The sequence below is a fragment of the Ursus americanus genome, chromosome 6, assembly GCF_024610735.1.
Source record: "Ursus americanus isolate L20-20 chromosome 6, mUrsAme1.1.p, whole genome shotgun sequence".
Classification (NCBI taxonomy): Eukaryota; Metazoa; Chordata; class Mammalia; order Carnivora; family Ursidae; genus Ursus; species Ursus americanus.
In genome coordinates this window covers 41,336,499-41,349,894 of record NC_142132.1, presented here as the reverse complement: position 1 = coordinate 41,349,894, position 13,396 = coordinate 41,336,499, and the positions used below count along the sequence as shown (strand labels likewise).

The 13,396-nt window shown below is 36.0% G+C and overlaps 1 protein-coding gene across 4 annotated transcripts in view; it reads left to right on the top strand.

The window, feature by feature from the left end:
* BMPR1A (bone morphogenetic protein receptor type 1A) overlaps positions 1-13,396 on the top strand; it is a 130,563-nt gene that overhangs the window by 62,715 nt on the left and 54,452 nt on the right. For 2 of the 4 annotated variants that reach the window (XM_045783545.2, XM_087862965.1), the window contains one exon: positions 8,118-8,232. The gene's annotated coding sequence lies outside the window, so the exon portion shown is untranslated. Of the gene's footprint in view, positions 1-8,117; positions 8,233-11,182; positions 11,293-11,935; positions 12,102-13,396 lie in introns of all 4 variants that reach the window. The other 2 variants (XM_087862966.1, XM_045783548.2) reach the window with 2 other exon arrangements.

The following is a 13,396-nucleotide window of genomic DNA, read 5'->3' as shown; positions in this document are numbered from 1 at the left end:
GGGATGCAAGCTAAAATTTAAAACAAATAAGCAAACAAGCAAGTACACAAATAAGTAAACACAGCACTCTTTTGGGACCATTTAGAACTGGAGCAAATAGCACTATGTATTAATTAGTCCCTCATGATTTCACTATATTGCAGCATAACTCTGTAATTGGTGTTCATAATGTTAATTCTAAGTAGTATTTATACTTTACTGAGAAGTAGAAACAATGCATGTTTTTAGAAGAATTGGTGAACCTTTAGCAATCTAAAATCAATTCCTGGGATGCCTGGGTGGCTCAGTCAGTTAGGCGTGGGACTCTTGATCTCAGCTCAGGTCTTGATCGCAGGGTTGTGAGTTCAGTCCCACGGAGAGCTCCACACTGGGCCTGGAGCCTACTTAAAAAAAAATAAATAAAATCAATTCCTGATAATTCCTAAGAACAGAAATTTTCTTCTTTATATAATGTAATGAAACTATCCAGAGGAACTTGCCCCAGGGTACTTTTACCTATCAGCTAATAAAATAAATGTTCTATTGATAATTTCTTATCATTTTATAGGAAATAAATGGGTGATATATATTTCTCCACTCTCTGAATTAGGTTTACTTGGAAAGTGGAGGATGTATCAAGTGATTTAAATGTCCGTGTAAACCGTGTAAATTGTCTAATAAATTGTAGAGAAAATGGAAAACATAGAGGGGCACTTGGGTGGCTCAGTTGGTTAAGCGTCTGCCTTCAGCTCAGGTACGATCCCACGGTCCTGGGATCGAGCCCTGCGTCAAGGCTCTCTGCTTGGTGGGGAGCCTGCTTCTTCCTCTCTCTCTGCTCTCCTCCTGCTTGTGTGCTCTCGCTATCAAATAAATAAATAAAATCTTTAAAGAAAAGGAAAACATAGAAGTGGTTTTCAGACTTCTTTGTCAGGAAGGAAAAATTGGAAAGAATATATGGATAGATGATTATTGGGGGCTCATCCTGCTGCAGGTGGCAGCGTCAGACTTGCTGTGTTTGTTACAGATGGGCACTCATGTGATAGTAGTCACTGCTTCCCAGACCCAGAGGATGAGGGACACAGGGAGGACTGAAGACCCAGAATTTGGTCTAGGAACCATTGGTTTGTTTAGACTTCTGTTATGGGGATTCTTCATTTCCATAGGATACTAGAAACCACTGCAGAATTGAAGTTCCCTAGCTGATTTGAAAGAAGGAATGTATCTTGACTAGTTTGAACAGTTACTTTGTTATTCAAAATCTAATTTAAAGCAGAGGTAAAACATTTTTAGGAAATAGGGTTTAAACATTTTTTAATTACTTAAAAGTAATTATAGATTCATAGGAAATTGCAAAAGTATTGAGGAGAGGTCCCTTGTACCCTTCACCTTCCTCCTGTGGTTACTTAATACTACATGATGTACAGTATCCAAACAGAAACTGACATTGGTTCATGTTATATGTATATTGCTGTGCCATTTAAACATACATGTAGATGTGTGTAGCCAACTCAACATCAAGACACAGATTCTGTCACCACAAAGATCTCCATTATGCTGGACACACAGCTGTCCCCCACCATGGCAGCCATGAGGGTTTTTTTTCCTATCTGTATGATTTTGTCATTTTGAGAGTGTTTTAGAAATGGAATCATACAGTATGTGACCTTTTTGCTTACCCTGTTCCTTTGAGATTCACTCAAGTTGTTTTGTGTATCACTTGTTTATCCCTTTCTCTTGCTGAGTAGGATTCTGTTGTGTGGATGGTACCACAGCTTGTTTAACCATTCACCTTTTGAAGGACGTTTTGTTTTCTCCAGTTTTTGGCTATTAAAAGTAAAATGCTGCTAATATTCATGTTCATTTCTTTGCAACCATGAGTGTGTTTGATTGCATATAAGTGTGTATTTCATTTTTAAACAAACTTCCAAACTATTTTCCAAAGTGGCTGTGCCATTTTATATTCTCACCAGCAATGTCTGAAAGATTCGTTTTCATCATATTCTTGCCAACATTTAGTTATTGTTACTGCTTTTTTATTTTGGTTGTTCCAGTAGGTGCATAGTGGTATCTCAGCAAGGTCTTAATTTGCATTTCTCTGATGGCTAGTGTTGTTGACCGTATCTTTTCATGTGCTTATTTGCCATCCAGATATCTTCTTCAGTGAAATCTCTTTTTATATTCTTTGTCCAATTTCTTGGTAAATTTTTTTTTTTAAATGTTGAGTTTTGAGATTTGGTATATTCTAGTTGGGTCCTTTGTCACATATATGGTTTGCAAATATATTTTCCCATTCTGTATCTTGTTTTTCATCTTTTTAACGGGGCATTTTGCAGAGGAAGTATTTTTAATTTTGATGAATTCTAATTTGCCCCCTTTTTTTTCTTTCGTAGGTCATCATTTTGATGTCTTTCTCTATTCCCCCCTCCACCCCCAGTCCCAGACAACCCTTAATCTATTTTCTGTCTCTGTGGAATTGCATATTTTGGGCATTTTGTATAAGTGGAATTAGATAATATGTGGCCTTTTGTTCTGGCTTCTTTCACTTAGTGACATATTTTCAGTGTTCATCTGTGTTGTATTAGAATTGGTTCTTTTTATGGCTTCATTTGTTTTTATGGCTGAATAATATGCCATTGGATGGATATACCACCTTTTGTGGATCCGCTCATCAGTTGACAGACATTTAAGTTGTTTCCACTTTTTTGCCTACACTCAGACGAGTTGGTGTGTGCCTTTCATCACCTTCCTCACCCGTGTTGCATGTGTGTGCATGTACACACACATACACACACACCTATTTGTGTGTATAGTTTTCTTTTTAATAATGAAGGAGTGACTTATTTTATTATTTTCATAACTTAAGGGTATTTGGGATATCTTTCCATATCAGTACAAATAGGTGAGATGTATCTCATTCTTTTTAATGACTATGTAATGTTCATTGTGACTGTTTCATCAATCCCACACTGATAAACATTTAGGTGAGATTGGATAACTTTGTTTTTCTTTCTTATATAACATCAGTTGTAACCATACTTACACAAATGTCTCTGTGGTACAGAGCTCATTTTGCCCACTTTGGGATTTTCCTCTTCCCTGTCACTCTTCATCAGTCATTTATTCAAAAATAAATAGATTACCTCCTGTGTGCTGGTCAATGGACTGTGTTTCAAGCACAGGGCACACAAGCCTTAGTAAGATGCAATTGCTGTACACAGGGGCTGTCTTAATAAGTCAGATATACCTATAAATAATCATAACTCGGTGTGCTAAGCGCTGCAAGAGGATTCAACAAAAGAGGAGGTGTTGGAGGTGGATCTTTGTGAGAACAAATGGAAGTTCACTTGGCAAAAAGATAAAGATAACGTTTTGATTTTTGAATTACAGTAGCAAGCTTGAAGAAAGGTGGAAGCATTAAATAACCGGGCATATTTAGGACATAGCAAATAGTCTAATTTGGCCAGCAGGAGGCTTTTTGGCAGAGTTGGTAGCAGAAGATAAAGGAGGTTAAATAGATGGAAAGCAGACTATAGCAATCTATGGATGGCCTCCTAAAGAATTTGGAATTCATTTTATACACAGTTGGAAATCATTGAAAAAATACATTTGTATTTTTTTTAATTTTTGGTAAAACTTTGGCGTTGTGCTGTAAATATTTTAGAACATTTTCATCACTGCCCCAAATTTCGCATTTCTACCCCTTGCTTTAGACAACTACTGCTTTGCTTTCTTATTGTCTAAATTTGCCTTTTCTAAACATTTCATATGCGTGGAATCATACAATATATAGTATTTTGCCTCTAGCTTCTTCTACATAGAATGTTTTTGAGGTGCATTCATATTGTAACGTCTACCAGTACTTCGTTTCTTTTTATTACGTGACAGTTTTCCATTGTATGATTATGCCACCCTTTGTTTATCCATTCACCAGTGGACAGACCTTTGGATTGTTTTCAGTTTGGGCTATTATGAATAATGCTGCTGAGAACATTTGTGTATAAGTCTTTGTACACTCATTTTCGTATCTCTTGGGTAGGTTCCTATAGAAGGAATTTTGGATCATATAGTGAGTTTATGTTTATATTTAACTTAAGAAATTGCCGAACTGTTCTTCAAAGTGGCTATATCATTTTATAGCAATGTGTGAGAGTTCTAGTTTCTCCGTGTCCTTACCAGCACTTGCTGTTGGCGTTTTGATTATGGCTATTCTGGTAGGTATGTAGTGGTATCTCATTATAGTTTTGAATATTTATTTTCCTAATGACTTATGTTTAAAATCTTTTCAAGAAGCACGATTGTATTTTAGAAACACAGGAGGTAAGAAAGGAGGCAGGTTGCAGTGAAAGATGAGAGCCTGCACTAGATATGTATAGATATAAAGGAGAGAGATTTTAAAGGTATATCTGACTTAGAATGGGCAGCATTTAATAACTATCTAAATATAATAGGTGAAACAGAGGGAGATAAGACTAGTGCTCCCAAGATTTCCGATTTTGACAGTTGGGTAGGTGGTGCTGCCAGTAGCCAGAAAAGTGAATATGGGTGTGTGAACAGTTTTTGTGCTGGTAAATGATGGCTTTTATATGCCACTAATATTTAGTACTTTGGAAGTACTTGATGTGCCACTAATATTTAGTACTTTGGAAGTATGTATCTAGTTGAAAAGAAGCATCTGGATTGAGATATATATTTAGGTGAGTTATCATTGTATAAATAACAGTTGAGTTCATGGAAGTAAATGGTGTATTGGTTTCTGAATCATGGTATTCATTGGGTTACTTTTTGTAATTGAAAATTGGTTAAATAATAAAAAGATTTAATATAATAAAAAGATCCAATATAGTAATACGGTTTTAGGATTTATTCAAGCAAAACAACATCACCAAAGACCCAGATTCTTTCTGTCTTTTAATGCAGCCATTCTTTATCTGTTGGGTTGTCCTCTTGGGGTGTCGCCTTCTTCATGGTCCTGATGGCTGCCATCATTCTACTTGACAAACTCAAATCCAGAGTTGCCTGGAAAAAAAAGGTAGTGGAGGGGATGTTTTCACCTCGGTGTCTTTTATTCATCAGCCAGAAAAACCTTTCCCAGAAACACTTTTCCCAGTGCTTAGTTTCCCAGCAAACTTAGTCTCTCATCTTACTGGCTAGAATTGCATCAGATGCTTATAGCTAAACCACTCATTGGCAGGGAGAATGGGATTGCCACAACTGACTTAGATCAGAGCTTTCTCACCCTGGTGTTAAAAATCTTTTTCACGTATCTCTTTTGGAAGAAGCTTTTTTCTCCGTGTCTTTTGGTTGTCTGATATAATTAAGATAGGTAAGGTTTTCTAGACAAGCCAGTTTCTCATATCATTGAGTTGTTGCTGTTCATTTCTTCCGATCACCAGTATTTGTTGAAATCTACTGTGTGTCATCAGCTGTGCTAGATTCTAGAATTACAACAGTGAATAAAAAGTTAGAGTTCGGTATGGAAATATGCTTAAGCAGAAGAGTGCTATGACAGAATTGTGTACTGTAGTTCATTTGTATTACAGGTTTAATCTTACTGTTTATATCTTTGGTTTTATGAGAAAGGCATCTTAAGTTTCAAAATCAAGCTTACATTCAATTTAAGTGATCTTTTAGAACATAACCCATCCATAAGTTGACCATCCCTTTCTGTGTTATGTGGTTACCTGCTTTCTTATAGAAGTGCATGATAAAACTAAATTATACTGTTCTTTTGAATTACTTACAGCTAAAACTGTATTATATTTTTCTGAAGCATGATGTTTGAATTTTCCAGTTAATGTACCAAAAGTTTTAACCGTAACGCTTTTAGTTTTAGAGCCCAGCTGGGATGTTTTGTCAAATACTCTGTAGTTTGGTTCTGATTTTTTAAAAGGGTTATATGAATGCAGCAATAGTGTTAACAGCAGTATTTGTACGATATTTGGGGTACTTTTTATGGATGCTTAGAGAGGAGAAATGCAGTTGAGGAGGAGAGTATTTGGAGTGGTGAAAAGAAAAAGTATGCAGTCAATATTGCTAATGCTAAGAAATGACTACTTTTTGACATCTGGTACAGTCTCAAAAGTAATCTTAAATTTGTCTTAGACTGAGCGTATTTATCAAAAGCATATGTATGCTGTTCTTTTCTATAAAGCAAATCTTACTAATATAGGAGTGAATGGGTGGTGTCCTAACACGCAGAGTCAGAGATAACTATAATATCCACAGTTGATGTTTGTCACTGATGGGTTCTGTATGGTTAATGCTCTTTTAAGTACCTCGGTGGTTTAAAGTTTAACTTTAGTAATTTTGAAAGCCAAGAGGGATGTGTACATTTTGACGGCAAAGGTATTTTGTAAAGATAATGTGGGATTAAAATGCACTTTTCATATTTGTTTGCAGATATTTATGAACTTTGAGGAAATTCTAATGTTAGCTCAATTATAAAATATTAGAATGTATCCAGAAAGGTTTGATTTTTCACTTATTCTGTTGTTAAGAAGACCTGATGTGTTTTTAAAAGAATTACCTTTTCCTTAATGTGTTTTCTAGAACTTACAGGCTTGAAAGTTGTAGACACAAAACCTTCGATGAAAATATTGCTATACTTCTTTAGTGTTCAGTTTGGACTAGATCTTTGTGGTTGTTAAACACGAGTTCATAGTGTTGTAATAAGTGGTGTCGTGATAAACGACGGTTAATAGATGGTTTACATGTTAATTTTATTTGATCCACTGGAAATAACTGGTAGAATTAGAATCGGGCCATATATTTTTAAACATAGTCCTTTTGATGGATTGTTTTAACCTTTATGAGGATGGGTTAATCTGAGCTTTGTTTAATATAGAGATTGCCTTTCCTCTTTTCTTCCACATACACTCTTAAGGAAGAATGGAGTTTTTGGCAGAGTGGCTTTGGAGGAAGATATTTGTCATTTCTAAATAAAAAAACAATGCATTTATTTTTTTATTATATAAGGGAAATTTTTTAAGACTATGAACATGTCAGGAAAAAAATCCCTGAACACCGTATCTCCATTCCTGCCCTCATTTCTCTGAGTGGTGGTCTAAGGGTTTTAGACCTGTGAGTACCCTGAAAAATGTTAGAGATCAGTTAAGTTGTGGGTAACTTGTGCATTGAGAAGACTATTTAAGGCTCCTAAATGCAGACAAAGCATTACTAATTGCTTTCAGGGTCAGTCTGTCTTTAGTTGGACCATGAAAGATTTAGCTTGGTCCTATGGCAGCCTGTCTGCTGAGTGGAGACTCTTGTCTTTAAGAAAGGCTGCTATCTGATATGCTAGACCGTTTCAGGTTGCCCCAGTTTACATGCATTCAGTCCTTATTGCCAAGACTACTAAACCTCAGTGTGACACTAGTGCTACTTCTAAATGGACTTGAAGACAAAGGCATTTTGACCTTGCAGTGGGACATAGGTAGTGTTCATATAGCTTAACGTTTTTCCTTTTAAAATGTGAAACCATACTTTGCTATTTGAAGTTTCAGTTAAAAGATCCATTCAACAAAATTATTTTTAAAATCTGTAAGTAAACAACATGCCTTTTTAGATCAAAATTTTTCATTGTTTCCCTCTTTTAGATTTATGAACTTTGTGTCTTAAAGCGGCAGGGGAACTAAATGTCAGTGGTAACATAGTTGTAACCTATCCCCTGGGCTTAGACCAAGCAATGCCATTAATTCCTGACCCCTCCAGTTCTTAATATTCTGGGAAGAAGGTTGGCTGAAATTAAAACTGCTTACTGAGATTTTGTGATAAAAAGTGAAAATAGAGATATTAGGTGGGTGGTCAAATATATTTTTGCCTAAGTAGGAATTTGACTATTGTAGAATTGTAAATTTTAGTGCTGCTTCTAGTTGTTCCTGGTTTTTCAAGCTAATACAGAAATTTTACATGCAGGTAATTTTTTCCACAGAACTATTGTTTGTGAAGTTGAAAATATGCAAAATGGGAAACTTGTTTGGGCAGAGGTTGGGAAAATGGTCAAGTGATAGTTAAAGAACTTTAGAATTTTCATTGACTTTGCATTAAAAATGTATAATTTTACACCTGACAAATGTTTAGTATTGCTTCTGCATGTTTCTTTTAGTCTTATAAGTAAGTTCTTTTTTTTTTTTTAACAGATTTATGAAAATATGCATCAGTTTAATACTGTCTTGGAATTCATGAGATGGAAGCATAGGTCAAAGCTGTTTGGAGAAAATTGGAAGTACAGTTTTATCTAGCCACATCTCTGAGGTAAGGAAAAGACTTTTAAGAAAATAATTAGAGTAATATAAACATTTTCATTTGTTAACAGTTGAAAATAGTCCTGGAAGGTGGCTGGGGGGATGGGCTGAATGGGAGATGGGCATTAAGAAGAGCACGTGTTGGGATGCGCAACTGGGTGTTGTGTGTAAGTGATGAATCACTAAATTCTACTCCTGAAACCAATACTACACTATATGTTAACTAACTTGAATTTAAATAAAATCTTGGAAGGGAGAAAAAAATTGAAAATAGTCCTTCCGTATGTATTACTGCTGCAACTTTATTTTAGCTTCTTTAGTTTCTTGAATGACCTCCTTATGAGTTCATAAGTAGTTCTAATATATTTTTCTCTTATAAATGTTGAACCGCTTCAGGAATAAAAGGTACTTATTTATTACTGATAGCACTTTCTTCACTCTAATTATAGAAAAGCATTAGATGATATATAGAGATACATTTAGTCCCTCTAAAGATGACCAAGCAGAGTTCAAAATGGTGGGTTATATTAAAAATGGATATTTATATTATTTTGAAACTTTCACACATTATGTAATTCAGAATAAAAATGTCTTAAAATATAGGTCTTTAAGATAGATACTGCAGGAACTGCAGTAACACCAGGGATGGGGGAGAAGAAGCCATTCTAAGCCAGTATGTATGGAGAAGTCGGGTTCATTATTTTCAGTCCATCTACAGACTCAGATTATCAGGTAGAGGGTTTGAGTTCTTCAGCAATCTATATTTTAGAAAAATGAATAGAGGACATATACTATGAAGTGGTCTGTATTTCTTCCTCCTGAAGTGGTTGGCTTTGCTTCCTGCTGCTGCTTCCTCAGCATGCACTCTTTTTTCTCACCCTGCCCCACTGGTGTCTTTGCTCTTTTGAAAAATACTTATGACTTTTTAATTGTCTTTTATTAGGCTTCATACTTTTTGATCACTGTAGTAGTTGCCGTTTTCCCTTTTTTGCAGTTCTCTTGGTTTCTATGACCCTGTGTTCTTCTAGTTCTACTTTAATTACTCCTTCATAATTTCTTTTTTTTCTCCTCCTGCTTTTAAGTAACCTCCACAAGATTTTATCTTTGAAATTTTTCTATTTCTTCTCAATGTTTTTCCTAATCTCATTTCAACAGTCACCTCTAAGATGATCTCTTGATCACTCTTGATCACATCTCCGTTATGACACTCTCTCTAACCTTCAGGCCTGTTTTTCCAACTGCTTGCTTCACACCACGGTTCCCACGTCTCTTTCTGGACCTCTCTCTGTCACCCACGTTCAGAGTCTCAGTGCTGAATCTGATTCCTCACCTTTTCCTTCCTGCCCTCAGTCAGAGATCCAGTCCCATCTGTTGACCTCTGTAATGTGCTGTGAATGTTTCCATTCTCTCTTTTCCAATCCCCCCATCACCATTCAAGTTTAGGCCCTTCTGTTACATTTCACTTAAAATATTGCAGGGCTCTCCCAGCTTTGTGCCTCTCTTCACTCATTTTCCTCTCCATGTTACTGCCAGCTGACATCTTCTGAAAGATAATTCTGCATGTACTGTCAGTGACTCTTTTTTGCCCTGCTGAAGTATGGACAAACTACTCCAGTAGTAAAGTCCCTTAACAGTATAGCATTAAGTGAGTAATACCTTTGCCTGCATCCGTTTCCTTCTCTCTTTAAACACTTACTAAATACCTACTGTATGCCAGGCACTGTGTTAGGCATTGAGAAAACAAAATGTTTGCTGAAATGGGTTCCTTGCTTTGCTCTTGAAGTAGTCTGCTTAGAGATGAGTATGAAAACAACTAATTCAAGTGCAGTTGGGAAAGTGCTATATGAAATTGAAAAGGTGTATTTGGCAACACCTAGAAAAGTCTTAATACTGTTAGAGGAGAGAATTGTCAGGGAGGCTTCACATAGGAAATGTTACTTGAGTAGAGTCTTGAAAGATGACTGGAAAGATTGCTGAGTGGAATTTGGGAGGTGAGAGAATTTCATGCACAGAGCCCAGCATAAGCAAAGGAAGCTTGAGATGTATCGAATATACAAAAGACAGGAGAAATCATTTTGTATGGTTTGAATTCAGGGTATGAGAGAGGCTTTGAGAGACAAGTCTGGGAGAGATCTTAATTGTGAAGAACTCCAAATGCTACGGTAAGGAGTTTAGACTTTATTTTGTGAATAGTTGGCAGTCACTGAAAAATTTTAACAGAGGCATTTCAGGATCATAATTGTGTTTTGTTAAAATTAATCTGGCAGTGATACGGATGATAGTTTGGAAGGGGGAGGAGGTTACCAAAAGCAGAGAGACAATTAGGATGCTTTTAATTATTTCAAGCAAGAAATAATGAGGCTCTTGATTAAGATAGGGATCAGCTTACCTGAAATTATGAAAATCTATAAGCATTGGTTATTTAGCAAAAATTTAATTTTCTTCTTCTGTACCCCTACATGTGTGTATAATACCCCCTCACCAGTGATTTGAAATTGCCTTGTGTTTCTCCCTGCTCTGTTCATATTACTCTTTTCTCCTGACATGCTTTTTCCACTTTTTCTTTCTTGTGGAAGGCCTGTCAACTTTTAAAGACCCATCTCAAGTGCAGATTCATCCCTGAGGTCCTTTCTGATCTATATCTATATAGATATATATAGATAGATAGATATAGATGTATTTTTTTTTAAGAGCGAGCCTGTGCGCATGAGTGCTGGGGGTGATGGGAGTGGATGGGGCAGAGGGGGAGGGAGAGAGAATCTTAAGCAGTCTCCATGCCCAGTGTGGAGCCCGATGCAGGGCTTGATCTCGTGACTCTGGAATCATGACCTGAGCTGAAATCAGGAGTCGGGTGCTTAACTGACCGAGCCACCAAGGTACCTCTGATCTATATTTCTTTGACTCTAAGAACATGTTCCTTCCTAGTTTAAGGCCCCAGAGCACTTATTTTTGTTCTACAGGATGTTACTTATTTTGGTCCCTGTTAAATTATGCAACAGCAAGTCACAAAGGAGGAATCAGAAAATAAAGAATGTGGTCCCCATCCTCTGTTTATAGTCGTATCTGTAAGGTATGTATGTAAGTAATATGAGTAGTGATAACCGACACTGCCAGGTAAAAGTGCTAAATGCCAGAAGAGTGGATCATTACTTCTTCATCAGGGTTCTATAGCACTGAGAAGTACAGACAGAATATAGGAGGGATTATTTGAGGTGGGTTTTGAAAGATGAGTAGAATTTGGATAGATAAAGTAAGAAAAGGTATTTGTAGAAAAGCCAATTGATAGAAAATGAATATTTCCCTAGGAATATGGTAGAGGTCTTGGAGAGGGTAGGAAGTGTGATGTAAAGAAAATTTTACTTTAGGGAAATCGCTCTAGCAGTGATGTGTGAACGTACATCGTTAGGGAAATGGAATTAGGAGTCAGGCTGCTCGGAAGGTTGTAGGAGGTGTTAGGTATGAAGTAATCAGAATTTAATCCAAGTAATAGCAGTGGAAATGGAAAAGAAAGACCATGTGGAATAGATATTGTCAAGGAAGAAGGAACACTAATTTCTGCTCTATGTTGGAAAGAGGTGATGATGCCCATGCGTTCTATCTGGATAGTACAGATAATGTTGGGCCGCGTCGATAGCAAACATAAGTAATTTTTCAAATGTGGTTGGATCTAAGTTTTCGAAGTTTGAAGATTTTATTTTTTATTTATTTGACAGAGAGAGAGAGAGACATACACAGAGAGAGCACAAGCAAGGGGAGCAGCAGAGGGAGAGGGAGAAGCAGGCTTTCCACTGAGCAGGAGCTCGATGCGGGGCTCAATCCCAGGACCTTGGGATCATGACCTGAGCTGAAGGCAGATGCTTAAGTGACTGAGCCACGCAGGTGCCCCTAAGTTTTCTAAATTTAAAGAAGCATTAAAGTTAATGTCTTACTGGTTTCTTTATTTGTTTATATACAACAAATATTTTTGTACATTATTTTTCGAGCCTTAGCATATTGTAAGGGAGATATTATGAAAAAAACAAAGTATTGCCTTTTTATTCTTATTTTTTTAATTAATTTTTTAAAAGTAATTGCCTTTTCTAGAAGAGCAGTTTTTAAAGAAATACTGTTCTGGTCATATTTATCTCTTTTGCTATAGTTTTAAATACTACATACTATTTAGTAAAAAGAATGTTTAAAATATTTCTTTAGGTATAATTCTGACAGTTTTACTGAAGTGTGGTATCTTGTTTTAATGGAATTACTGCTGAGTGAATTGGGATCTATGAAGAAATTCATGAAGCAGAATTCGGTGGTTTCATGTTAACAGATAAGCATTAGTATGGTAATGTCCTTAGAGAAATACCTTATAGTGAGGTTCTAAGTTACCTCATGATACAAAACTAGCTAGTCTTGATGTTTTTATTCAAGTCCTTTTCACCCCTTAATTGATAACTGATTTAGGACTTTGCAATATTTAGAAATATTTGAACATTTTATATTGAAAATTAAGTAGTCGCTGTTTTGTAATTATACATTATATAACTGCAAGATGTTACATTATTGGGGAAAGCTTTGTGATTGAATTATTATCAGGTTTTCTCTTTAAAGTAAATCTAGTTAAGCTCTCAGAGTAATTCGTATTTGTACTCTATTACATTTATATGTATATATTTTTTAAAAGAACCCCTCTATCATTCTTATCCCAGAATAGTGACAGCAGTGTTTCCCAAAGTGTGGAATGTGTACTGCTGGTAGTATTCAGAATGATTTCAGATCATACACAGTTGAATTTTTAAAAATATTTTCATAGTTGTATATTTATTTTGAGAACCTCCGATTCATAACGAGTAATATCAGCTTTTCCATTTAATGTTGTGACAGTACATTCAGACTGTGATTCAGAAACCTGAGTTAATCACGTCTTCTGTTTATGGCAGTAAAATTATTTTGTTCTTTATAAAATTCCTCAACTGATAGATTTTATCTCCTTTCTTCTTGATCTCTCTTTTTCATCTCCTCCTGCCATAGGAAACCACTCTAATTTGTTTGCTTTATGGCCTTGAATGAATGTATCCTTACAGTGTTATTGGTGTGTGCATTTGTATGTATTAAATTGACTTAGTTAGGTTTTGCTACATATAGTCTGCCCCTTGTTTCCCCACTGTTTTGTTCAACACTAGAAAGTTAACTGC